The following is a 27,359-nucleotide window of genomic DNA, read 5'->3' on the forward strand; positions in this document are numbered from 1 at the left end:
TACCTTATAGTTCCATTTTTCCTGGCAAGTCAATCTGGGCGTACCGGTTTATTACTCACGTAAATGGGTTTCAGCACGCACATGGCGAACGATGTATACACCAAACAAGTGATTTAACATGATTAGCCTTGGCTGGGCCGATCTTGTAATGGGCTATAATCTTACCTGTTTTCCTTTCTTTCGGGAAAGCCAATTGGTGCGTATCGGTTTATAAATTGCGGAAATTGCCGTCGGTACGTCCATGGAGAACGATATATGCTCCGACCCAGCGCTTTCATTGAAAGTGACAGTGCCTGGCTGGGCCATTGTAATGGGCTATGATAATAGGCTTACCTTATTTCCCTTTTTTTCCGGGAAAGCCAGTGGGCGCGTATCGGTCTATCAACACGGGAATGGGGAAGGATGCACGCGCTAAACCAGCGCTTTCGTGAAAAGTGAAGGACCTGTGTTGGCCAACATTGTAATTGGCTGTAGGCTTGCCTTTCCTCTATTTTTCTGGCAAGTCAATCTGCGCGTATCGTTTTTGTACTCGCGTAAATCGGCTCCAGCACGTGCATGGGAAATGATGTATGCGCCAAACCAGTTCAAGTGATTAGCCCTGGCTGGGTAAGTGTTGTAACGGGCTTACCTGTATTGCATATATTTTTTGGGAAAGCCAATTAGCATGTATCGGTTTAATAATTGCGTAAATCGACTTCGGCAATTCCATAGGGAGTGATAGGCGCCGTACTAGTGCCTTTGAAAAATGTTATAGGACCTGGCTCGGCCCATTAACATATTAATGGACCATATATGATTACGTTATTCATCTATCTCGCGCTAGCCAATATGCGCGTATCCGTTCACTTGCGTAAGTCGCCATCAGCGCGTGCATGGGGAGTGATGTACACTGTAAAATAACTTGCACCCTTAAAATCAAAAGGGCATAAATGTGTCTATAACTCGCACCCTTAGGGTGTCAGTTATATAAATCACACCCTAAGAGGGTGAGTTATACACACATTTACACCCCTTTTCACTTTTATGGGTTTAAATTATTTTACAGTGTAGGCGACAAACACTGTAGAGATGAGTGGTTGGACCTGGCTCTGTGAACACTATAGTGGGCAGTATACCAATTTTCTTTTTCCTTTTTTCGGGCAAGCATATCTGCCGGAATCAGTTTATTCATCGTGTACATCAGCGTCAGCACGTACATGGACAGTGGTGCATGCACCGCACCAGCGCTTTCAAGTGGTTAGACCTGGCTGGGGAAATTTTGCAAGGCTATAAGCTTAGCCTTTTTACTGTCGTTAGGCGCAAGCCACCTGGCGCGTATCTTTTCATTAACCCCGTAAATTAGCGTCAGCACGTGCATGCACTGTAAAATAATTTACACCCTTAAAAGTCAAAAAGGGTGTAAATGTGTATCTCACACCCGGTTGTGATCTATATAACTGACACCCCAATGGTGTGAGTTATAGACAAATTTACACCATTTTTCACTTTTAAAGGTGTAATACAGTGTGGGGAATTGTGTATGCGCTGAATCAGCGCTTTGGAGAGAACGGATTGGACGTGGCTGGGACATGTTTGTTTGTTTGCAATACTTCGAATACCCCTGCTGGAGCGGTTTTACATGAGGAGTGGGTGAGCATACAAACTAGCAGAAACACAATACCACTGCAGTAAGCACTGATGATGGTAAGCTAATGTTAATAGCCTTTAGGCTTACATTGTTTCAATTTTTTTTTCCGGCGAGTCAATTTGCGCGTATCAGTTTATCATCGCGTAAATCGCCGTTAGCACTTGCTTGCGGAGTGATGTCTCTGTCGAACTAGCGCTTTCGAGAATCGTGATGGAATTTGGCTCGGGCAATATGTTTTGGGGCGAACCAATCTGCCGGTATCCGTTTATTAATCGCATAAATTGGCTTGAGCACGTGCATTGGCAGTTCTGTGAGCACTAAACAATGATTGGGCCTGGCTGGGCCAATATATAATGGGCCAATATATGATGGGCCAATATATGATGGGCCAATATATGATGGCCCAATATATGATGGGCCAATATATGATGGGCCAACAACGACTTACCTTGTTTGCAGCTTTCCGGGGGCAAGTAGATCTGCAGGAATCGGTTTATTTTTCTCGTAATTCGGCGTCAGCACGCGCAGTGGTGGTGCTGTGTGCACGTAAACGGCGTTTTCATGAAAAGTGATTGGACCTGCTTAGGCCAATATGCAATGGGCCAATGTCTTACCTTGTTTCCATCTTTTCGGCCAAGCAGATCTGCGGAAATCCGTTTATTCGCCGCGTAATTCGGCGTCATCAAATGCTTTGGGAGCGCTGTGAGCACTAAAACAGCGTTTTCGAGGAAAGTGGTAGGACTTGGCTGCACCAATGAAATGAGCCAACGACTTACCTTGTTTCCATCTTTTCGGGCAAGCATATCTGCGGAAATCCGTTTATTCGTCGCATAATTCGGCGTCAGCACGTGCATTGCAAGTGCTGTGTGCACTAAAACAGCTTTGTCGAGAAATGTGCTCGGTCTTGCCTGGGCCAATATGGAATATGAGCCAACGACTTATCTTGTTTCCTTTTCGGGCAAGTAGATCTGCGGGAATCCGTTTATTCGTCGCGTAATTCGGCGTCAGCACGCGCGTGGCGAGTGATGTGTGAGCCTAACCAGGGCTTTTGAGCTCTTTGAATGCTTTAAGCCCCAAGCCTTTTAAATGTCGACGGAGCCGTGTGCACTCACTTCTCTGGAAAGCGATGGCTCGAAGGATGCGTCACTACACATACACCCGTGAACGAAAGTATAAGGACCAGGGATTGCGGATTAAACTCATTTTCTCCTCTGTCTGTAAGCGCAACTAGACATTAAACACTGCAGTCCAAACTTGGCATTACAAGTTTACTAATGCACTCGCCAGTTTTCCGCTTACGTGTCTTAATTACGTAGAAATTCTATTTTTTCGGGGATCCTGTGCTCCGTATACTTTTGCTCACGGGTGTACATGTGCTTGCTGACGCCGATTAACACGAAGAATAAATCGACGTGCGCAGGTTGGGCTTCTTTCACAAACAAATATGTAAGCCACTAGCCAGCTTCAATCTAGGACTTGCGAGGTTGTTTATTTGTATTGAAAGTGATGTGTCAACACATACATCGTTACAGATGCTAATGCTTCTGCCGACGTCGTTTTACGCGATGAATAAACGCGCAAGAGCGATTTGGCTCCTGCAAAAAAAAGAAAAAAGATAATTCAGAGCCAGTTACAATGTCGGTACCCAATGCAGGTCCACTGATTTCTCTGGAAAGCGCTGGTTCGGCGCATCGTGGTAATGCACGTGTAGACGCCGACTGGCACCACGAATAAAGGGATAGGCGTAGATTGGCTTTCGCACAGGACAGGAAGGCGGGATACTTGAGCTGAGCACGACGGGACGCTGCTCCCTCGTTTCCACGTATATATATATATATATATATATATATATATATATATATACGTGGAAACACGTATATTATATCCATATATCCAGACATCCATATATATATATGGATGTCTGTTGGTGTTTTTGAAAGAGGCACATGGCACGATCAGGTGGCTGACTTGTACCAACTACCGCATAGGTTTTCCGATAGGACGTGGCTTTGGATCGAACGACGTACGAACAACCAGCTCTCGCAGACTGCGTGAGGTCTGCAACACAGCGGCGCCAGCGGTGCATCTAGGTTACTCGCCGGTCCCTCACCGCAACCGAGGCGTTCTTGTCTATCGCCGCTCACGCAGGCATAAAAATCGACTACAGCTTGTTTCTGACGCGAAGTAGCAAATAATAAAACAAAGTTATGTTAGATGCGCGCATGTTCGCCAGAGCAGCGCGCAGTAAAAGAGCAGTGGCGTGATCGGAAGCTGCGACGCGATAAGTTTTCACCTCGCAGACGGACACCCTACGCCGACCGTATCAGCAAAGCGTCTCGCTCTTCGCACCCTCAGGATCGAGAAAGCAAAGCGCATTTATTAATGTACTACACAATTGTGCAAATGTGAATTGTGTTGGCAAGAATAAGCGTTATATACTGAGAAGCGAGGCGGGATACGAAGGCCGTCGGCTGCAGCGACCAGCGAGTATTGGGGGCGAGGACTTGCGGAGCCGCTATCCGTCGGAAGTGCCTTCCTTGCGTAGTACGAGGGATCACGCGGCGCGCTCCTCAGAGGTTCCTCCTCACGCGGCGCTTAATAAAAACACCACGCGGAAGCCTTCCTGTACATTTCTGTACTTTGAAAACGAGGGAATCTTATTACTGTTGAAATAATAATCTTGGATAGACTGAAAGCCCAGAACCGTTTACAGAGGCTATCTCTTTACCGCATACGTACAGTGAAAGGCACTGCGCTCGCTCGCCGCGATGGAGTCTCCCGAACCGGCTTCTTGCGTGAAAGGTCGGAAGTCGCTGAGCGCAAACTATGTGAAATATGTTCTTATAGTGGGTGGTCTGTATAATCAAATGGCGCATAACAGAACAAAACCTCAGTGCATGCAGCGATCGGACGGGTTCGCGGCGACCGACTGCGCGTCTGCATGCATGTCCGGGCACACTGTTTCGCTTTCACCGAGAGCTTTTTCGCACCGTGCTGTGAGCTTTAGGCCGCAGCATATGAGCACTTGACAGATGCTTGACAGTCCGCAAGCAAGCATTGTAGCGTGGGCGTTATCAGAGCTGTTCAACGTCAATTTCGTTTTAACAAGGGGCTTCGATGTACGGCGACTCTGATGTGCCGTCGCGACGATTCAATATTTATTTTTCTTCTAAATTCGTGGACGTTTCAGTATTATTTCTAAAGTTGCGTAGCAGACAGCGGGCGAATCCGCGCTGCTTCTTTTTCGTAGTCCAGCGCGTTAATTCATAACACAAACATGACCATATGCCACGCCTGTATTGAATGTGCTTCTTACCACTCCCTTTCCATTCCAGTGAACTTGCGAGTGTCTAGCATCAACAAGTTTAGAGAACAAACCGTCGTGACATTAGCCGGGCAGGGAGCGCGGGCGAACGTCTCAGTGAGCGTTTTCTGCTACTCACCGAACATCATAGTCCCGGATGGATGGATGGATGGATGAATGGATGAAAAACTTTATTAAGGTCCTTTGGGGCGCGCACTAGCGCGCAGCGGGCCGCTCCCACGTCGGGACAGAGAGGCCGAGCCTCTCCGCCGCGTCGCGGGCTCGTTGGACAGCCCATAACTGCTCTTCGAGGTTGAGGCTGTGTATAGGACCGCATCCCAGCGTGAAGTGTTGCTTTCATCGCCGCGTAACGCGGGACATCGCCAGAGCATGTGAGGTAAGTTCGCTAAGTCATTGCATAGTGCACATGCATTTGTTGTCTGAATTTCGGGGTACATCTTGTGAAGAAGTGGGGGTTTGGGTATGCTCCCGTCTGTAGAAGCCTTAGTGTCAAAGCCTGAGGTCTATTGAGTTTGCAATGTGGGAGGGGGTAGATCCTCCGAGCCAAGTAAAAGTGCCTAATAATTTCGGTGTACGAGGAAGGAGAGTCCCGATTGTCAGTACTCCCAGCGTCACGCTGCACGGTAGCTACGCGGTTGATGATCCCTCGCGCAGCTCCGTGTGCCGACTAATTGAGGTTGGGCGGGGCACCCTCGATCTGTGTCCCATGCATGTGGGCTGGAAACCAGATTAATGTGTGTGGCTTGATCTCCTTGCTTCCTAGTATCCCTAGGGCCAGCTCGGATATGGTTCCTTTGGCAAATGCCCTAACAGCTGATATCGAGTCGTTGTAGATTGATGTCCTCTTGTCGTCCAATAAGGCCATCGCTATTGCAGCCTGCTCTGCGATCTCAGAGGACGTCGTCCGAATCGAGATTGCGTTCGTTATTTGCCTCTCATGATCTACGCTAACTACAGCGAAGGCCTGTCCGTCGGCGTAGCGCGTTGCGTCTACGAAACTGTTCTCCGAAGCCCGTTCACGAGCCTTTTCCAGGAGAGCCTTCGCGCACGCCCGACGTCAGTGCTTGCTGCATACCCGAGTTGTAGCCGATAGCTGTTTGCCAGTTCTAAGTTTCGCGAGCCAAGCTTCACGCAGCTTCTTGTCCAGCGGCTACGTGTGAATAAGGCTGACACCGGGCTCCGTTGCGTACATATATACGTCCGGCACTGCGGCACCGAGCAGTAGCCTACCATGCTGCACGCCTCCAAAGGGAGCCACTACCTATCATAGTGATGTCAAATGTTGTCAAGCAGACACCCCCAAGGCGGGAAAGCCTCACCACTTAATCAGAACCGCAGCGCAGGTGAGACTTTCTATCTCCCCCTTCCACTCGGTTTCTCCTTTTATCCCCCTTAACCCTTACCTCTGCCTCTGGTTAACCTCCCTGCCTTTCTCTGCATTATTTTCTCTCTCTCTCTCTCTCTCTCTCAAACTTTTGTTTTCAGCTCGCTTCGGCGCTTCCAAAGCAGCCGAGGCGGCCACTGTATCCACGTGATCCCTCATGCCACGTCATGCCGACGGTTGCGCCAGCTCTTCCAGCAGTGGAGCTCAACCCCAATACCGTCTGGCTGGTTTGAGGAGTACGTCAATGAGCGTCGCGTCGTTATGAAATGGGTGCCGCTCGCTCAGTGACGTGCTTTCATTGTCAATGTTAGTGTAAAACAAAGAAGCGTCGTGCAGGGACATTTGTTTTGCGCTACCTGAGGATGACGGGGCCCTGAGGATGCCGACGACCTGGTGTAACACGCTTGCCACTAGAAGGCAACTTCTGTCTCTGCGAGCTCCTCAAGAGGTAACAAACTTTATTTCACCTTTATCAGGTAAAGGATTGTATGAAGAAAGTGGTCCTCACTTGCCAGTGAGCATACGTCTGAGTCCAGAACTCCAGTAGCAGCCACCACCTGCACACTGTAAAATAATTTACACCCCTAAGGGTTTTTTTGAGTGTCTATAACTAACCCCCTAGCACCCTAGAAAAAGCTGGGTTTTATAGGCAATTACACCCTTATGATGGTTATTCTATATTACAATAACACCCTATCCCTTGAGGGTGTTTTGAACAACATATTACCCTTCGACCCATGGGGTGTAAGGGTGTGATCAGGAATATATAACCCCTTCACCTATCGGGTGTAATAAGCAATATAATAGCCCTTGCTGTAAGGGTGTTGAAGTACGGCATGTTGAAGCGGGTACACATGCACTTCATTGTATGTTTCGTAAGTCTACAGTCAGGCTAGCACACAGAAATGTTATGTACGGTGTGCATACAATAGGTAATGTGCTTCCAAACGCATGGCATAGCAACTTTGAGAGAAAACACATAATCACGTGTGAGTGTTCTGCGTGAAATGGTCCCATTTACCACAGATACAGGAAGAGTGACTGCATGGAGGGTCATTTATTCTAGCCACCTGTACAATATTTAGAGCTTGCACTACGCCTTGTATGTGGTGGCAAGTCTTGTGGTCGTTCTACACTGAAGAACAGTCTTATTCAAACCAATATTCCAGGGCACAGGCGAGGCTGGTGATGCCTTTGTGTAGCTCCATTCCAATGTCCTAAGGCGAGCCATCATAGATGAAGCCATTTCTTCATTGATCGCTGTAGCCATCTGCCTGTTTTCTACCTGCAAAATGATTTGTTGCAATTTAATGTCAGGAAAAGTACACGAAACATGACAAGCAGCGCTTCCCTGCATCATTCACTTTAATATTTCAAGATCACATGAAGACCAGGATAAAGAAAACAAGCACAGATAGTGCTTACTTCCAAGAAATCGTTATTTCGAAAGAATAAGGCATTTATTCTGCCACATCATGAATGAAGGAGAGACAAGCTACACAATTATATGAGGGCAATTCAGAATTTACTGCCTCCAAGCCCACTACTTAGCCAATATTACTGCAAACATTTTGAACTCTTCATCATTGATGCACTTATGTTTATGCTATCGAATGTCGCTTCACCTTCTCGTTCCAGAGTAATCGAGCAATTCATGGCATCGAGTGGTGACGTCCAGTTGAAACAGCAGGCTGTAATTGAATTTCTGACTGTGGAAGGTTGTGCGCATATCAACATTCATCGCCAGCTGACTGCAGTTTACGGGGATGCCTGTGTTGACGTCAGCACTGTGCAGAGGTGGGCAAGGACTGTGAAATACCAAAATCCTGCCGCATCAAATCTCCAGGATCAGCACCGAAATGGACGGCCCACAATGGCTTCTGATGAGGGTCATGAATATTAGGCAGATAAGTTGACTTGGGGCAATCGCAGGATCAAGCAACACAAGATTGCAACACTCGCCATTTCCATTGGCTCAGTGAACCACATCATTAAAGACCTGCGTTACAAGAAGACTTGCGCTTGTTGGGTGCCACGGCAACTGACGACTGACATGAAAAAGTTGAAGCATAGCCAACAAGTTCAAATCTTCTTGTAACCCAGGAGGTTCTTAATTATGTGGTTCACTGAACCAATGGAAATGGCGAGTGTTGTTGCAATCTGGTGTTGCTTGATCTTGTGATTAACCCGGTTCAACTCGTCTGCCTGATGTTGATGATCCTCATCAGAAGCCATTGTGGGTCGTCCAGTTCGGTGCTGATCCTGGACATTTGATGCGGCTGGATTTTGATGTTTCACAGTCCTTGCCCACCTCCGCACAATGCTGACTTCAACACAGGCATCCCCGTAAACTGCTTTCAGACGGCAATGAATGTTGAAGGGCGTAGAACCTTCCGCAGTGAGAAATTCAATTACAGCCTGCTGTTTCAAACGGACATCACCACTGGATGCCATGCATTGATCGATTACTTTGGAACGCGAAGAGATCGGAAGATGGGGCAAGTGACATTGTATAGCTTAAACATCAGTGCATTAATGATAAAGAGCCAAAATGTTTGCAGTACTACAGTTTGCAGTAGCGTGTTTGGAGGCATTACTTCCTTAACCGCCCTCATATTACAGCAATAACGCTAGGCAGTTTGTTTTCGTGTGTGACATCTGACCCAAAACTACAATTTAGAATGTGCACAAATAAAGATGCTCGTGTTGAGCCCAATAAATTGCTTAGAAATATATGAATCATTTCTTATGCAATAAGTTTACAATGAGAAGCCACATCATCTCACTGCAACTTTTCCCTACAAGCAAGTTATATTGAAAATAAGGTGCAGCCATATGCTTCGCTATGCATTGCAGGGTAACCATCAAAAGGTACTTTGACATTAATGCCTTGTTCCCAAAACTAATAGTTTAAATGCCAACCATTATTTCACAGGAGGTGGTGGCCACAAGGCAAAAACAAATTCGCAGGGTTTACGTGCCAAAACAATGACCTTACATTCATCGGTTAATATAACCCATGGAATTGTTGTTCTGCCTGCCTCCTCAGGAATATACATTGTTAATAGGAGTAGAAATCAGCATTTTCACAGAAGCTTGCCCCTTTAACAACAAGAGGCACAAACGATGCTGTTCTTCAGATTTCCCAGGCAAAGAATGCAAGCATCACTATACTCACTATCACAAACAATGCAAGCATCACTATACTAAGCATCACTAAGCTGACCATGATTTTTTTCTTAGTCTATGACCTACACAGTGGCTGGTAACAACCCCTCTCTCAGAACTATTTGGCATCTCTGCTAGAAGCCCTGCCTACACCTTTTAACATCATCGTAGACATCTCCACTAAGCAAGCACATAATCCTGCTGGTATTTTTATTACAGAGGTTTTCACTAAAGATCTTCCAAGGAAGAACTCTTTAGCATCTGATCATTTAGATGCTTTGAACTGGAACAACACAGTGAATGCATCATGCTTAACAGAAGTTTAGCTATTTTAATCAAAGCACAGTTAAAGCCTTTCATGTATGAAGTTTGTCACCTGCTTTCACTTAATCTCGCTGGTTATCTGATTGTGAATTACACTAAGATCAAACATTCTAATGGCCATCTTTCATCTGTGAAGCGCAGAAAACTTTAGTGCACTTATCAGTGTTGTTACGGCATTCTTAAATGTGATGATTAGGCTGCTGGCTGTTTAGCACTGTAGTAGAATTGTACAGCATGATCATGCTTAAGTTTTATGGAATTTTTAAAAATTTCCTGTGGCAGATGGCATAATTCTTGTCCTTGAGCTAGATTATTTGAAGAGGTGGACATTACTAGCATGAGAAATTGAAACACATGTTCGACTAATTAAAAAATTCGCTATTGACTTCGTAACTAATTATTTTACTGCGCATATTGCAATTTACAAATTGTAGCCAGTGAGCTTGGAAGACCTGTGCACTTGAACTTCCAGGATGACACCAGTTTAGGAATATTTCCCTGATAAAGAACACTACACAAGGCTGTTCCAGTTACTTTTGTGCATCCGTGCATAAAAGCACATTTTGTTAAAAAAAGTGGAACAGCGCATTTTTACGGCAAGTTTGATGGTGTATATCTCCAAAGTGGCATCATTCTGGAAATCAATTCCAAGTGGATGAATCTTGTAATCTCAGTGGCTATGATTCGTAAATTACAATATGTGCCTCATATATGTGGTGACACTGGCAAACACTCCCAGAGTTCTACTAGGAAACATAAATACCGAAGAAAGTGGATGGGGAAAAGGCGCCTGTAGTAGTTCAATTGGTAAAGCATCGCACGCATAACGCGAAGACGTGGGTTCGTTCCCCACTTGTGGCAAGTTGTTTTTTCATCCACTTTCATTTTCATTAATTTATTATTTCTTTATTTCATTTATTAATCACAAGTAATTTACCCTAAGTTGTCCTTGGTGTTAGTGTTTGCTGGCTTCTTATGATAAGATTAATAAACATCGGCCCCTCGGTTAAGCCACTTTCTTTTTGTTTATATGTGCCATGAAGTAATTAATTGAAAAGCTAATTAATCGATTGTCGTTAATTAGTTGAACATGTGTTTCGATTTCTCATGCAAGATATGTCTTCCTGTTTGAATATTCCTGCTCAAGGACTATAATTATGCTATATGCAACAGGTTATATTTAAAAATTCCACGAAACTTAAAATCATCACCCTGTATAAAGACACTGTGAATTTTAAAACAAGCTTCAGTGAACGTTATTGAATCAGCAAATGGCCAGTGTAGTTTAACTAGCCTGATTATCATGGAAATCTTTTGTATCTTATAAGCATAGAGCATTTCACTTACACATTTAGGAATGCGAAATTTTCTTGAAATCAGCCCTTTCTTTTTAACGGCTAGCATCCCTGCCAGTTTGGTTAGACAATGTTGCATGACTTCAATAGTACTGCAAAATCAGATTTTCTTTCTGCTCCCAGTGTCTAGTGATGTATCTTTACCAGTGTCTTTAGCAGCTGAGATAACTAATGTTCCTCCAGGTGAATATCAGAAAACATTGCGATAACTGCCAAGTAAATGCAACCGTGCGTCTTGTTTACAATACAGCATGTGCTCTACCTCCTGCCAGGTTTGTTCTCCATATCAGGCCAGCATGCAACTTGTACAAGAGGCACCTTTCGCATGCATGAAGATATTTTATGAGGTTATGGTGGTGTCAAAACATGACTTCAACCATAATGCCTTAAACTATTATATGAAACAGTTACTTGTACAAAGATAGAAAAGGCACCAATTTTGAATTTATCACATTCGGTGTACAGTACCATAGTAGAAATGGCTCAACTCGTACAGGTACGCAAACGGGCTAGTTGGTATTGGTTGATGACGTTCGACAATGTGAACTCGACAAAGGATGGAGAAAGAGGCGTTAGCATTTGTCTCCATTTCTCACTACTTTCGACGTCCTTTGTAAAAGTCTGCACTGTTGAACATCATGGGTCAACTAGCACAGCCTGAAATAAATGTCATGAAAGAAAACTTGGCTCTCAACCTCGACAATTCTGCCTACACAGAAACATAGGATTCGGGGGATGCGACCTCGACGGATGGAAGCAACATTCATCTTTCCCTTTCCCTGTCTGACAAAGGAGGTATCGGAGCAAATTGATGGATAGGTTCATTTCGAGATACGAACACTCTTCTTGGTGAGAGCCAGGGAAGGGGTTCTTACACACCTATCACCCATCTTTTGATGCAAATTGCTTCGAATATTTTCATGTTGATCTGCCTCTAGAGCCGCATGGGCAGATGAGCGCTTTGAAACTGCTCAGTGCATGAGCACCTACAGCAATGATTGGCCAGATGGCCACCAGCCACTGACAGCTGCCCTATCTTGGTTCCCCGAAGCAGTCTTTTAAACACCGACTTGTTTGGCTTGAGGGAACATAGGGCTGCTTTCAGTGCCTTAGTGGCTGGTGGCCACCTGGCCAATTATCTCCATACGTGCTCATGCACCAAGCAGTTTCAAAGCAATCGTGCGCTCAGGCAGCTCCAGAAGCAGGTTCATAGGGAAATATACGAACCACTTTGCATCAAGAAAGTGGGGAGCAGGTGTGTGAGCAGCCGTCCCTGGCTCTTACCAAGAGTGTTCGTATGTGAAATTAACCTGTTCATCAATTTGTTCCGATAGCTCCTGTGTTGTTTCCGTCGGTCGACATTCTGTGCATCCCATGTTTCTGTGCAGCAAAAATTTCAGTTGAAGTCTAGAGTTCTGTCTTATGTGCTTCTTGATGTTGTCGTCTTTTTCACGCTAGTTGTTGATGTCTCAAGTCTGCAATGAGCACCAACTAGCCCAAGTGCCTTCATCAACCATGTAATGCATAGGGCAGATAACTGGTGGCACATTCGAGTTACAGAACGGATGCCAAGGGAAGAGAAGGGTAGTCAAGGACGGTAGAGAATTAGACTGTATGATGAAGTCAGGAAATTTGCAGGCTTCACTTCGAATCAGCTAGCGCAAGACAGAGGTAATTGGAGCTCACTGGGAGAGGTCTTCATCCTCCAGTGGAAAAAATATGTAGGCCAATTGTGATGAAAAAAGTATACCTGTCGGCTCAGACATCTTCCCTGTCTTTTGAGCAATGTGTAGGCCCAAGACAATCAGCCGGTTCCCATGCAATTGCTTCATGCTGACTAACTGCATGGGCACAAGAAAACAACTCACCATTAATACCACCCGAGAGTGACCACTTAATAAAGGAACCTCTCAAAACTGCAAATACAATTAAGCATTTACCAGCTTAATACATACATATATACAAGCCAAGAATAGTTACAATGGCCATACGCTTTATAACTAGACATTAGAATAAGGTAGTGAAACGTACAATAGCCGTAGGATGTTCAGTGCAGTTCATTTCAGAAATACTGTCGACCACTGACAGGACACCTTAGGCAGGGTTCAGTCGTACAACAAGAAAACAAATAGTAGTAGTAATAAGCATGCCTCCGTGAAACTAAGAAACGAATTCAAGGTCGAGAAAAGAATTGATTAGGCTCGGTATACTTATTTATACAAAAAGATAAATTCATAAACAAATAGCGCAACCACGCGTTCATCCGCAACGGCACGAGAGCTTCTAGAACAAACGAGTACAACTGAAAACGAAAGATAACCACATAGCCGGGATGGTTGTGGTGCTTTTGTATTAGTTCTAGCGATGAAAGCACAAGCATTGCAAGCTACCTGCGTCATTACCTACCACGTGACCTCCGACAAAAAAGAAAAAAACAACAACAACTGAGTGCAAGTGCACAAGCAACATTTAATACGGTTGTCACACTGCCCACTTTTGGCCGCGATCAATCCTGACTGGGATCGAATTTCTGGTCGCGTTTTGCTTCCTTGCTGAATCTGCGGACGGGAGCCAATCGCGGTCAAAAATTTCGATCCAGAACAGGCTCAATCGTGATCGAAAGTGGCCGTGTGACACCGGTATAAGTATGCGCCCATCTTCAGTAACAGAATACTAATTAGCCAAACCAAAGTATTATTTACCTGCCCGCGCCGAATACTGACGCGTAGCAGTACTTAATAATCTACAACTCTATGCGCTGCCACAATTAGTTGAGGACACACGAACAATGAAACATCCGATATATTTTCATTTCCTTTTCACGTTTGGTGCCCGTAGGCTCCGCCTGGAGTACACATACTACACTCACATCCAACACACATTGTGCTGTCCTTTAAAGAAATTACGCGAAAATTACTACCGCAACGACGCACCATAAAAATGCGACGCTGAACGTGACTACGTACGTACCCTTAATATGAGCAGTCCATGCGTCTTGCAAAAGGCCCTCGGTTTGAAGGCGGAGCGCTGTCACGATGTGTGCTCTGGGCACGCCATTTCGTTTACGTAGTGGATGGACGATGTTGACGATGGATTCCGCCGAAAAAAAAAAGTCCCCTTCATCACTGTTCAGGCCGAATGGAAGATGTTTTCTCGTTGGCCACGAATGACGGCCGACGTAGGCATAGTAAACACACTGTCACAAAGAAACACCGATGTCGTAGGCCGCTACTGCCTTTCTTTCTCACGCATAATCGCGTCGCCTTCAGTCCGGATGCTCCCTTCGCGTCGATGAGCACATAAGTACATGAAAACAACGAGGTGGTGCAACCTAAACGTAGCGAAAAACAATCTAATTACTCACAACTTCAAGACTGTCACGGAGAACACACACATGTGCACCCGGCGGCCCGCCGCGAGACTCAGCAGCGATCGCGGCGACACCCGTCGGTGGAAGTTATTGCGATTTCGGTTTCGTTTTCAAGGCATAAAAACATATATTCTTTTAAACTACGTGTGTATTTTACTTTGGAGGCTATTTATTTTACGCTACCTCTAAGCAATTATTATTATTATTATTATTATTATTATTATTATTATTATTATTATTATTATTATTATTATTATTATTATTATTATTATTATTATTATTATTATAAACAAGAGAGGCAGATCCCACGCACTGTGGGAATCGACATAAGCGCAGCTTGCTGGTCTATTTGCGTTCACTGAAGATATTTGGCGATGATGTTGACGGCCTACCAGAGTCGTGATGTGATGTTGAATGTTATAATACAGAAAGACGTGCTTGCTCGAGGCGCTGTTGCGTGCCATTTTTCGTAGCTTACGTGAAAGTTAACGCTCTAATTCCCTTAGACGAGCGCATCGCATCGGGCATCGGGGCTGAAGCGTTGGTTTGCTGGACAGCCGTTTGCGTGTTGTCGTCTTGACGCTGCGGTGCTTTAGTGTGGCTTTGCGCCGCTGCATGCCCTGAGTCAGTGATCCACGTGCACAAAACTGCGCGGTGCTTACTTTTTAGAAATAGCAGAAACGTGCCCTTTCATACCTTGAAGTAAAATTATTACTGTTTGCCCGCAACTGTTGCAATGTTTAGTAGTAGCGTTCCTTTTATTGAGGAGACCCCAAACGAAGCATGCTTTGTGTTTGTAGGGTGTGAGACCGGGTTAGTTGGTATTCCATGCTGAAGTGGCTAGCGCTGGAGTGGACACGGGGCACGAAAGGGCGACCGCGGCGACAGCGCCCTTACCTTCTCCGGCGATCATCCCATGTATGCGAGCTGCCACGTGCGAAAAGTGGCTATTATTTACCCAGTTCGTCTGGGTGTTGGCTTTAAACATTCTCTTGTCTCGTCGTTAGTCTTCCAGATGGCATTGTGTCGATGACCAGGGTGTTTCAGTGGGCATTGTGACGGCCAAAGAGGTCCAGAGAGTATTGTAGCGATGCCCACGAAGTTCTCGCTAAAAGGGTTCGCACACGCCTTCCCTGAGTCCCTCTCATGTACATTATGCACGCTCTCAAACCACCCACCGACGCGGCTGGCAAGGCAGTGACAGCAGCAGCAGCAGAAATGGAAATTATAAGGGAGGAGGCATAGAAAGCTTCGCTTTAAAATCTGGCAGAACGCCTCTGCGCACACTGTAACCTGTCATCCAGAGCTCTGGTGTTTTGACAGAGTTCAGTTTCATTCTACAAAGTATTTCTTTCCCGTATTCAGCATGTGCACCTGCCCTACCCGTCTCGCGAGGGGAGACGGGCGAGTCTCGCGCAGGTCTGCATATGCCAAGACATCTCGAACGTACTTTGCAGGTGGGCAATCGCGCGCACACTTGAAAAATGTCTCGCCACTGTTCCGTCAACGAAGATGGATCTGCGAACGCCCCGCCAATTTCTGGAATCTCATTCCATCTATAATGATGGGCTTAATGTCCTATCCATGCAGGCAATAATACTGTCTCCAATTTGGGAGGGGAAATATTTGAGTAAATAGCGCTGTTAGTCGGTGTGGTAAATACTGTATGCATCGCAAATTGTACGTTGGTTCTCCATACTTTCTCACATTTTCCTCCCTTTCTTTTTGAGCACTCCGTTCTGGCAGCTCTTTGTAAGCCAGTAGAACATTCCTTTCCTATGCAACTACACACTTAACAGTTTCTTTTTGTATAGCCAGCTTCGTAAATTGACGCAGACGCGAAGCCATGAGCGTTTTGCACGGCTCTTTCTGTAGAGGCTGCTTGATCAAAGCATTGTGGTGGGTGAGAAGGCTCAAGTTTGCCTACGAAGCTACCTTGTTTTTAAACGTCAGAGAAGCAGAACGAAGTGGGGTTATTGATTCCGCGAAAGAATCTCAGGTGGGGTCAAATCTTCCCGAATCGGCGTATCTTTTGTCCGCGGATGGTTCGTCGCCCCCTTTTCTGCCTGTTTAGTTGTGCTTGAACGAAACCTAGACGACTGCATTGCTTCGGAGCAATTGTGGCGCGTCCAGCTGCATGCTGTCACGTGGCCTATTCATTTTGCTGCATTGCTGGCGTCCCAAAAGCGAGAGCTGCACTAGTTCTGCCTTGCTGAAAACGTTTTGAACATTTTTTCTTTTTGGTTAAATATTCAATACTAGAAAAAGTATGTGCGCGCTTTTGGATTCCGCGGAATTTGTGCGTAACCACATTTGATAACCGTGTGCCACCTAGCCCGCTATGGCATAATAGGAGGGCTTCAGCAGCAGGTTTTTCGCAGAACATATTTAAAATGGCTCATCAAAACAGACAGTGAAACGGTGGGGATCCCTCTTTAGGAGTTTTGTCGGCATTGAAAGTCCGACATGTCTCGGGGGGAAGGGGTTGGGGTAGGGGAGGGCCCGCTTCTGGTTCCGCCACTGGTTTGTAGTGCCGTGCGACACGTTCTCTTTGTACAACTGTATCTTTGTGAATGTAATAAAAATAAACGAAAACACCCTTGCACCCACCCCCAATATTCTTAGTCAGTGCACCCTTTTGGTGGGTAAAAGGGTGTTAGGACATCTAGAACTGCCCTACGCTTCGCAAGAAGTCATGATGATGGGATATTTCTAGAATGAAAACACCCTTCAAGGGTGTTATGATTCGCAATTCACACCATCAAGGGTGTAAATTATTTTACTGTGCAGCGCCCGCTCCATCAGACGTAGTTGGCCTTGCAAGCTCGAGCTGGACAGGGCTGCTTCCAACTGGTTTGAGGTAGGATAGGGATAGGGAGAGGATGCTAGTTGGGGGTGTTTTGGCATGCCCACACTAAATAGTATTAGGAGGCGGATACATTGCGGTGTGGCCCCTTGTATGGGTAGAGGGTAGGATGTATTGCGGGATACAGACTAAGGTGCGAATAGGTGTTCGTTTGAAGGCGACGCCGAACTACCACCTTATCACGAGAAATTTTTACCAATTACATTACATTATATTTACATTATTCAAATTTTTGCATGGGGGGTGATTGTGTGCGAAGTGCTAGGCAATAATGTTGCAGCGGGCGGGTGCAGGGCAGTGGTACGGGTTACATGAGGAATTCGGCCGTCTACTCTGAGAGCGGTGTCCGGTTGGTGTATGGTATGGCTGGTTACAGCTGAGATACTCGTGAGAGGATGGGCGGGGGCGATTCCGTCGAATGAAAAATGTCGTGAGCTTTGCTGCAGATCTCCCCTATCGCGTAATTACCTTTGGCGGCTTATAAGAATCCAAGGGCACGATGGTACGTTTTCATTGTGGATGGAGAACCACGGCAAACGCAATGGCAACCCCTTCTTCCGTGGTCGTGGTTTGGCGAGTGGTGGCGGCAAATAATCAACGCCCTTGGTTGTCGACGACAGTCACAGCGTGCGCCGAAAGACGGGAAATTGAGGCCGCATCCGCGTATAAGGTGCTATATAGTATGGTTCCCGTACTTACGAGTAAATGCCTGAGCTCTGGCATGACGTCATCCAACGCGGCGCATATTTTGGGTATAGGCGAGACACGTAGTTGACCTCGAAGGTGTGAGGCGATATGCCTGGGTGCTGGAGTCAGACGTAGAGGCTACCCGAGATGCCGCAGAACTTGTCTGCCAGCAGTTGAGCGTTGAAGGCGTCTTGTTTGATTTACGAGGTGGGTTTCGGTGATTTTTCGAGCGGTGTTGTGTATGCCAAGTGCTTCCAGATGGAGTGTCACCGTCCCGGGGGGAGCCCTAGCGCCTGCTTGTATGCGTTACGTATGAGCCAGTCGAGCATGTCCGAATCCTCCAAACGAAGGAGGAGGTACGGGATCGAGTAGGCTATATATTCGGGTGACTAGAGCCTGTATGAGTCGCAATAAGTCGTCTTCTATGAAGAGACGCTTTCTGCTTGTAATACAGCTGACGATGCGAAGGACTTGCGTGGGGGAGTTTCGTAGACGTTGGAAGACGTAGCCGCCGCTACCATCGGCTTGCATATGCAGGCTGAGAATGCGAAGGGTGCTCACTCGATGGATTTTGCTTGAGTTTAGGTGCAGGTGAATGTCTGTCGAGGTCGGATCCAATATTTCTGTCGGCTTGCGAGTCAGGATGAGGAGCTCCCACTTCTCAGGTGTACATTGCTGTCCGCACTCTGTTGCGTAGTTTTGAGCCTTGTTGATGGCGTGTTGAAGAGCATCTTGCTCACCAGTAGATCCACCCGATGTACAGATGGTGATGCCATCCGCGTAAATGTCATGTCGGTTGCCGGGGATGGTTTGCAGTTGTTGAGGTAGTTTCATCATAGCGATGTTGAAAAGCGTAGGGTGAAATACTGCGCCTTGGGGTGTTCCATTGTAGGATGCGCTGATAATTTGTGTACGTACTTCATTCATGTCTGTGGGGCTGTACGGTTAGTAAAGAAGGCTTTTACATAGTTGAACGTGCGCTGCCTGCAATTTGTTTAGTTCAAGTTATCGAAAATGGAGTGATGGTGCAACGTTGTTAAAGGCGGCCTTTAGATCGAGAGGGGGAATCGTGCTGGGACTTTTAGCGCAGACATGATCAAGTACTTCCTCTTTAATCTAGGAAAGTGCGCCTTGAGTTGAGAGGTCTGGGTGGAAGCCAAACATATATAGTATCTGGGAAATATGGTTTTCCTCGATATGTTGTTGTTGTCGCTCCAAAACAATGTTCTCTAGCAACTTGCCCAAGCACAACGTCAGCGATATTTGGCGAAGATTGTTGAGACAAGGTGTTGTGGCCGGCGTGGGGATTCGGATGACTTCAGCGTGCTTCCGTTGTGGCGGAAGGTTGGCAGCCTCCTGGTATATGTTGAACATGTTGAGTATTGCCTGGAGGGAGTTGTCGCCAAGATTTCACAAAATCTTGTTGGTGATGCAATCCAGGCCAGGTGTGATGTTGCGTGTGAGCTTATTGAGAGCATGTATGAGTTGTCGTAGGGTGAAGTGTTAGTCAATCGCCTTGTTGTTCAGACCAGTATAGTTGGGAATTCGACTGTCGGAAACCTTAGAGTCGCCTATGTACGTAACGGTGTTGGAGTTCCTGTATAAGCTGGTCGTCGGTGCCGGGTAGTTGAGGAGGATGGGTTTCATGTTTATTCATTTATTTATTTTGCCAACCCTAAAGGCCCCGAAAGGCATTACATGGGGGGGGGGGGGGGGGGGATACAATTCACACATGATATGTCAACACACTAAAAACGACTGAAGACAACAATCAAGCACAGATTTGAGTAAAAGGTGCAGTTTGTAAAAAAAAAAAACGCGAAGAAATTAGGGTGAGAGTACAGGGTACAATTCACATTTGCAATACATGGCACGCTTCAACAAGGCACACGCGGCAGGTGGGTGCTGGAAAAATACATAAGAAATGTATGTATATATAAAACAGGCCAGGCAAGAAGTGGCAGCTGAACATTTTATACATATAAAAATGTGCGCAGCGCAGATTGGAAGGCAGACGGGTCAGTGATTGTTAAATCATCTTGGGGTAGGGCGTTCCATTCATTGTGTTGACATTTTTGCTTGATTTAGGTGGATTCTAGGAGGTTTCATAAGATGTGCCTTGTTCTAACGGTGTCTAGTATGCCTCGAAGGTCCGTGCATGCTTGTCGCCAGTTCTGCCGGGTAAGCTGGTCGGAATATTCCCAGGATGTGTCAGTGAAAACTGCGATTCGGCGTTTGAGTGTGCGGTTGTACTTTTTTCGACGCCATCTCATGAGAAGGCCGTGTCGTGCTTCCACAAGTCAATAGGCGTATAGGTCTGCGGTGGTGTTGTCCGTGGTGAGCGTGATTTGCTTAAAGTGTTGATCAATGTAGGCTTGGATGCCGCGAACCCAGTCTTCCAGATTGTGAATATCGGTGGAGGTGCTATCCGAGCACCCTTATCGGAAAGCAGTCCAGTCTGTGAGTTGTGTAGTGCTGACTTTACATCTTAGAAAATGTGTGGAAAGAAGCGTGGTTTGTATGATAACATGGTCGCTGCCGAGAGGCTAGCCATTGTTGTGCCACTCAACAGGTCTCACTTGGGAAGTGAAAGTGAAATCGGGACAAATGTCGGCGATGTATACATGTTTCCGATGCATGTAGGGTGTAGAGGATCTGTTTGGGTGGCTAGCTGCTATTGTTGAGTGAGACTGTAAAGCATGCCGATGTGAGGTGCGTTAAAGTCGTCAAGAACTAGAATACCATTGCGTCCTGCCAATTGTTTAGTTTGTCGAGGGAGTTTGCCGAGAGGATTTAAGTTTTCTTTCGGGGAGCTGTAGATATTAAGAATGAAATGAGTAGGTAGTCCCAGTTTCGTGGGTATAATTTCCACGAGGACGTGGTGGAGTCCCGAGTGAGTGAGTGAAGATGTGATTATGGGTCGTGATGTGGCTGATGGTTAGTATCACTGTGCATGCGTCAGACATTGCATGCACATGATAGCCAGTCAGAGGGGCTTGCTTACCAGTTTATTGAAGAGCAAAGAAAGCGCGAGTGGGGGGAGGGGGGTCGAAGGGGGATTGAGTAGTTGACCACGTATTGCCGCAGCGTACCTCACTTGCGAGTGAAGCCGTGGCAATTCCATTACCAAACAGCAGGGGTTATGATTGCCAATTTTGGGCGGGCGTAGCCACCTTGCTCATTAGGTGTATATTTGCAAACTCACGTAGCGTCATCTCGCGGTGGGGGTACACTGTATGCGTTTTTGTGGCGCTCATCCTTACGTAGTTGACCGTCTTGAAACAGCGACATAAATTGCGAGCAGATATCACTGAAGGCGTCGGGAACTGAATGACCATGTCCAGTTGCAGGTCTCTAACCTGCTTGCCGATGGGGGCATATCGGATTCGACAGTACCCGCGCGGACGTTTAAGCGCCTAACGTCCTCGTCGACGGTATCTGTGAAGAGTGTTTTAACTGAATTGGCGTCTGGCACCTGGTTATTCTGCGCAGGGGTAGCGGTATACCTGCTGGCTGTGTGGTGGGCGGTGGTGTGGATTGGCGCTGTTGTGCGAGTTGCGCCTTAGGCTCGCTTCGTTTAGCTCGTAGCTCACTGACTATGTTTCAGAGAGCCTGTTTATTGGGAGTAGGGCCGCGAGAAACGGTGTAATGAAAGGGTTTAGATTGGGCAGTATAGGGTGGGTTTTGAGAAAAAAAAATTAAATTATTGGGTTTTACGTGCCAAAACCACTTTCTGATTATGAGGCACGCCGTAGTGGAGGACTCCGGAAATTTTGACCACCTGAGGTTCTTTAACGTGCACCTAAGTACACGGGTGTTTTCGCATTTCGCCCCCATCGAAATGCGGCCGCCGTGGCCGGGATTCGATCCCGCGACCTCGTGCTCAGCAGCCCAACACCATAGCCACTAAGCAACCACGGCAGGTGGTGGGTTTTGAGAAGCAGCGTTCTGACCATCTCACCTGTGGTTTGGTGGAGCCCGCCTGCAACTCTCTGGGGCCAGATGACGGCACCCAGCGCGGCACGGAGGGTGAACGGGGTCTTGCTCTGCTGCTGGACGTTGCTGTAGCACCAAAGTCCGAGGCGGATGTGGAGGTTGCGGGGCGCGCGAGAGTCGATGGGCATCTAGGTGATCTGGAACGAGGTCTAGGACCTCTCTGCCGGTATTCTCTACGTAGGGGGCTATGTAGGAAGGCCACGTAGGAGACTACCTCGTCAGTTTGGCTGTCAGTAGTCCTTTACGAATTTCAAGTCTACCAGTGATGATGACCTTTCAGTAGAAAAAATAAAAAAACATCTATTCGTTGGAGCAGGTCTTGGTCAGAAGAGCCGCATTCCCTCTTTCGGACGGCACTCCTTTGGTATTTAGTTCCTTGTTGGTTTTTTTGGAATTTTACGTTAATTTAATTCTTGCGAGACGACCAATGACATTTAGTTGCACGCAGTATCAACGGAGGAAAAGGACGTCGAGAAAGTACATCAGTGAGACTATCATATGTATGCCGATTGCAGCGAACGGTCATAAGCGCTCGAATGTGGGTGCCGCGGTGACCAAAAAAAAAAAAAGAAAAGGAACTTGAAATTGTGCCAACCCTTTCCTTGGCATGAAGTTAAAAGTGCCTTCTGACAACGTCTTTCCGTCAAGTACCAAATCGAATGTGGTTAAAAGTGCAAAGCACGCGGTTCTATATAGTGAGCATGCCAACCGCATCAAAATTCGGCAGGGAGTAGGAACATTTAATAACATCATGGTGGAACCATGTGGTCTGAGCACAAATTTGGGACCTAAGAGCATGTTGCCGTGGCACAGAGGAACACAAATTTTTATTTTTATGTTCTGGAGTGCCCTATACGATCTTATGCGTACAATTACCAGCCTATTGTTTCACGCGTAACCGCAATGTCTGCCATGCTATGCCACAGGCCCGATATCGTTCCAGAGATACCACGCAGCATGAATGGTCTTGCCTTTTATCGCAGAATAGTAATATCATTGCCCGAAAGATAGCTTCGTTTCCCGACTCAACGACTATATTCTATAGTCAGACAAGAATGTGAAATGGTCTACGTATTTTCGACAGAGGCGGGGCTTAACCGACGTCGTCACTGAAGCTTCTTCCTCTTGATCTTAAATTTTTAGTAAGCATCATTGCGAGTTGTATGCGTGAACTTCAAGGGCAAACCACTAAGCAGCAAACCACCTTACATTGCTTCCTCGGTCATACTTTCACTGACCCGCTCTACAGGAGAACATAGAAGCGACGCGCTCGTTCGTTGTCGACTATCTTTCTGCGTCACCCATCAGGACTAGGTCATAAATTCTTCTGAGGAAAGATCCAGAACCAGATCAAGAGTAGCCATTTTATCATTCTTTTGGCGAAACAGGTCTTCCGAGCCAGAGAGCTTAATTTCAATCTCCCGAGAGCGTAGTGCTCTGTTTCCTGCAAATATATCACTAGAGGAGCTATGTTAGGATATGACAACGTTTCTTCACCTTTCCTCATATTACGTATGTAACGACAGCCGCTGCTTCCAGGCTATCGTTTATTGGGCTAACATTGCGATTTTTCATAATATAGAACAAATACCATGAGTAAACTGTCATATTCCTTCGTTCCTGTCCGCATTCGCTAACATAATGGCTAACCTGTATACTCGTCAAAACTGAATTTATCAGCTATCTCTCCGACGTTCTGTGCTCGACGAGCCTCAATTGCCAAATCAACTAAAAAACATCGCAGTAACGTTAGAACTTCCGGAAATTCATGGGAACATTGCAGCATTATTTTTCGCTGGCTTCAAGCTTCTTAGCCGTTTCAAGGTACTAATACTATCGGAATTCACAAATTAGCAAAGAGACGGCGAACAACCTTCTTGAAAGGGTCGAGAACGAAAGAAAAGATGACGAGATGTGCTGCGTCAGAGCTCAGCGTACGCCGCGCAAGCAAAATAACTCCACCAACTAAGCGAAGGAGAAGAGCCCAGGAAACGCCGCCTGTCGCCAGCCTCTCACATTTTTATCTTCACGGTTTTCCGCTGAGCCCTCTGTCACCGCCGTCTCATGCCGGCTCGCTTCTTCATTTACTCTCTCTCCCTCTTTCTCTCTACACAGAAAGAAAACATGCAACACAGAAAGTAGTTGCCTTGTAACAGACGCGGCAAGAGAAACACTAAGCTCCAAAAGAAAGGAATAAAACAAGAACCGGACCTCTGCACCGAGGTACGACACCATAAATCATTCATGGTCTTCGAGCAAGAAAAGTCGAGCGGCATAGTTTCACCGTAGGAGTCTTCGCAGAGCACCGAAGAGCCAGGCCGGAAAGGCCGCAGGAAAGGGGCGGCGCAGATGGGCGAGAGAAGGCAGCTCCCTTGCCCTGCGGGGCCTCATGGGGTTAGACCAGAATTTTCATTCCTCGGCATCGCGGGCAATCCGTCACCCACGTGCGGTTCTTCCCCTCCGCGAGGCGACGCAGTGGGCCGACCAAAAAGCGAGGGAGTTCATCAACTTCGCCATGCAAATTCCGTGTGCGCGCGCGCGAGACTGTAGACAGCACTCTTATTTCCTGGGCATCCAACGCGGGAGGCGCTTGCAAGCTTTTTCTGTGGCGTCCGGACGGATAGCAAGAGCTCGACACGTTGGGGCGCAACACATATGCTCTTGAGCTCCTGTTTGTGCAACCAGTGACAACGAGCTCAAGCTTCGTGGTCAGGTCATAATATATACATGATGCCTGTCACATTATGGCTGTTAGGACGCATGGCGTAGCATAGTGATCGTCAACGTGTTTTTATTACGACGTTGTGGGCAAGTAAGCGTATATAAACTGGCACTCAAAGGCGCGCCTGCGCATTAAATCGGCGCTCATTGTAACAGTCGGCCCTACAACAAAAGAAAGAATACTGTAAGTTAAATCGATGCGTTGCTGCTTTCAATACACTATATATTTCAGTACACAAAGCACATGCAAAAGAACGTTGTCAAAAGGCTTCTTTTCATGAGAAGGCCTTGCATGTTATGTTTATTAGGTTATAATGCTCCAGATCTGCTTTCGCTCTAGCCTTCTGTTATGTGTACCGTATAAAAAGGGCTCGTCTGTGAAGCAATGAGGATAAAAACGTTTCAATTTTGCCTTTTCAGCTGTTCAGAATTTGTTGAGAAGTCCGTCATGCAGTCCACCTTCGCACAGGCAATCACCTCTTCGCTCGTTCCCCATGCAGTCCTCACGCCTCGAGGAAAACGTCCGGCTGTTAATAGCAAGCGCTCAGTCCAGGAGTATTATAAGTAATGGCCCGACGGCACCTCTGCGAAGACAAAGATCGGAAGCGCGTGAAAATCAGTGTTACCGGAATCAGTCAACTTTACCTCACAGTGACACGCGATTTATTTTTCTTGCAATGCTTGTTTTTTTCTTCTGTACCCTCAGGAACGCGAGCCATGAGGGAGTTCCCCCTGGAGGCAGGTCACGACCGATGCACGGACCAGGAGAGCCACTCCCTCCGCGGCCAGGCTGCAAAGGATTAAACGGTCCGACCTGGAAAGTGAAATAAATGTTCTTATTCCCCTCTCGAAGTTTAATGAAACGGCAATTTCTTGACAACGCCGAGCCCGACCGTAAAGTGTCCTCGAGGCCCCTTTTCATGCCTTCTATTTCGTTGTTCTCGCTGAATACGCTGCTTTCGCGTTCACGTCCTGTGACCCATAAAGGGCGACAGTGAAGTATGGCGCGTACTCTCGCGAAACTGCTACGGCAGGCGGATCGGCGACGTTGACTGATGGAGCTCGACAGGAAGGGCAGCCTTCACGTTAAGTATACAAGCCTCGCCAGATATCGTGCCCAATCGAGTAAGGTCTCGGCGACAGGCACAGCGAGGCTCGTCGCTTAGAAGCTTCGATCACGGCGTTATGTATGCAGACTTCTAGAAGCAACAGCAACTGTTTCAACGTTCGCCACTAGGCTGTGGAACAGAAGGAGCAATGGTTGGATTGACGCCGCGCGTACATGTAATAAAATGAAAAGCCTTAACCTTCGACGGTTGGGCAGCGCGCTGCAGCCGAGGAACAAAGCTGTAAAAAGGGCTCCGTGTCAATTCTGATCAACTGTGGTCTTTTAGATTGCATATAAGATTTCTCCTCTGTAATCGATATTGAAGCATTCATTGACTTCAAACACACACCTTTTGTTCTGCAATCAGAAGCTATTCGTTTTCATATGTTTGAAGCTGAACTTCAGCAAACATACCACTTTTCGTGCGTAACAGTAATCCTGTTGGCTGTCCTTCCACAACGGTTGACCGGCACAGCTTTGTAGACTGCGAGAGTTGTGCCATTCACTCGGCCAACGACATCTGATGCGAAATACGTATCCTCGCTAAATGAAAAGCCGGAAACTACCTTCTCCCGCACTTCCCCCTCCCCCGTCGCCCTTACGCCACGAGCTAGGTAGATAATCTATTCGCTTAAGTAAGCTTCCCATTCGCGCTGGAAAAGAAAAAAAAAGGATACGTGTGGAAAGAAAAGATGAAAGAAGTGCTGATCATATCTACTACAGTCTGCAAGCTCACTGCCAAGGTCGAAAAGGGAATGGCATAAAAAGAAATATCGGCGATCCATCATAAGCAGCAGCTGTCAACCGCGAGGCCGGCTTCGTTTCATCTATTCCTCGCGAACCAACACGCACGCACACATCCGTGCCTTTGGCCTCCAATGCGGATTCAAGCGACGAAGGCCTTTGCCGCGACGCTAGTGGTCTGAATGCCGCAGCCCATAGCGGGCAAACGGCAGAGGCTGTCTTTCCCCGCCAGCGCCGCGCTCCAGCCATTGTGGGTCACATTCGTTCCAGTCGGGGAGGACGACCGCCAGCGGCGCCCAGGTCGAACACTGCTCGCCGCATGCTCCGCCCCACAGTGTAGCCACTGGTAGCCCGCTGACAGTGCTTCGCATCGCCATGCCAGGAGGCTAACATTCTGTAGGAGCCGGCTTCTGCACGCGCGTTGCTTTTGGTTCGGGCTGGTTACGGAGGATGCGGTGTAGTGAGCCGAAATGATTGCTGGGTTCGAGTTTATTGCACGCGGAGCGGTGCATAGTCTAAAAGGAGGTCGGTGGTCGGTTTCCTCGGCGTTGGTATCAATAGGAAATGCGGAGTAATCAGGGGCGTCTGAATGCGTGCGTTTATACAAACCGACGTGTTCGATCGCCTGCGCGGTTCGGAAGAGGTTGTCCAATACGTCGTTGCATTGACGCGAAGCGGACCCTT

At 46.9% G+C, this 27,359-nt stretch overlaps 2 long non-coding RNA genes across 6 annotated transcripts in view; both read right to left on the minus strand.

Moving 5' to 3' along the window:
- Positions 1-7,374: 7,374 nt before the first annotated feature.
- Positions 7,375-14,603, minus strand: LOC126530799 (uncharacterized). Of its 2 annotated transcripts, none has more exons than XR_007599514.2 (3): positions 14,154-14,603; positions 12,934-13,024; positions 7,375-7,621 (listed from the first exon to the last, which is right to left on the minus strand). It is a non-coding gene; the product is annotated as an uncharacterized lncRNA (long non-coding RNA). The 2 variants fall into 2 exon arrangements; XR_008612541.1 differs by having other exon boundaries at positions 12,870-13,024.
- Positions 14,604-24,915: 10,312 nt separating this feature from the next.
- LOC129385012 (uncharacterized) overlaps positions 24,916-27,359 on the minus strand; it is a 159,485-nt gene continuing 157,041 nt past the window's right edge. For all 4 annotated transcript variants that reach the window (XR_011894752.1, XR_011894754.1, XR_011894755.1 and 1 more), the window contains 2 exons: positions 25,469-25,637; positions 24,916-25,407 (listed from right to left, as the gene is read on the minus strand). This is a non-coding gene — a long non-coding RNA (uncharacterized lncRNA). The remainder of the gene's footprint in view (positions 25,408-25,468; positions 25,638-27,359) is intronic.

Source organism: Dermacentor andersoni, chromosome 5 (genome assembly GCF_023375885.2).
Source record: "Dermacentor andersoni chromosome 5, qqDerAnde1_hic_scaffold, whole genome shotgun sequence".
NCBI lineage: Eukaryota > Metazoa > Arthropoda > Arachnida > Ixodida > Ixodidae > Dermacentor > Dermacentor andersoni.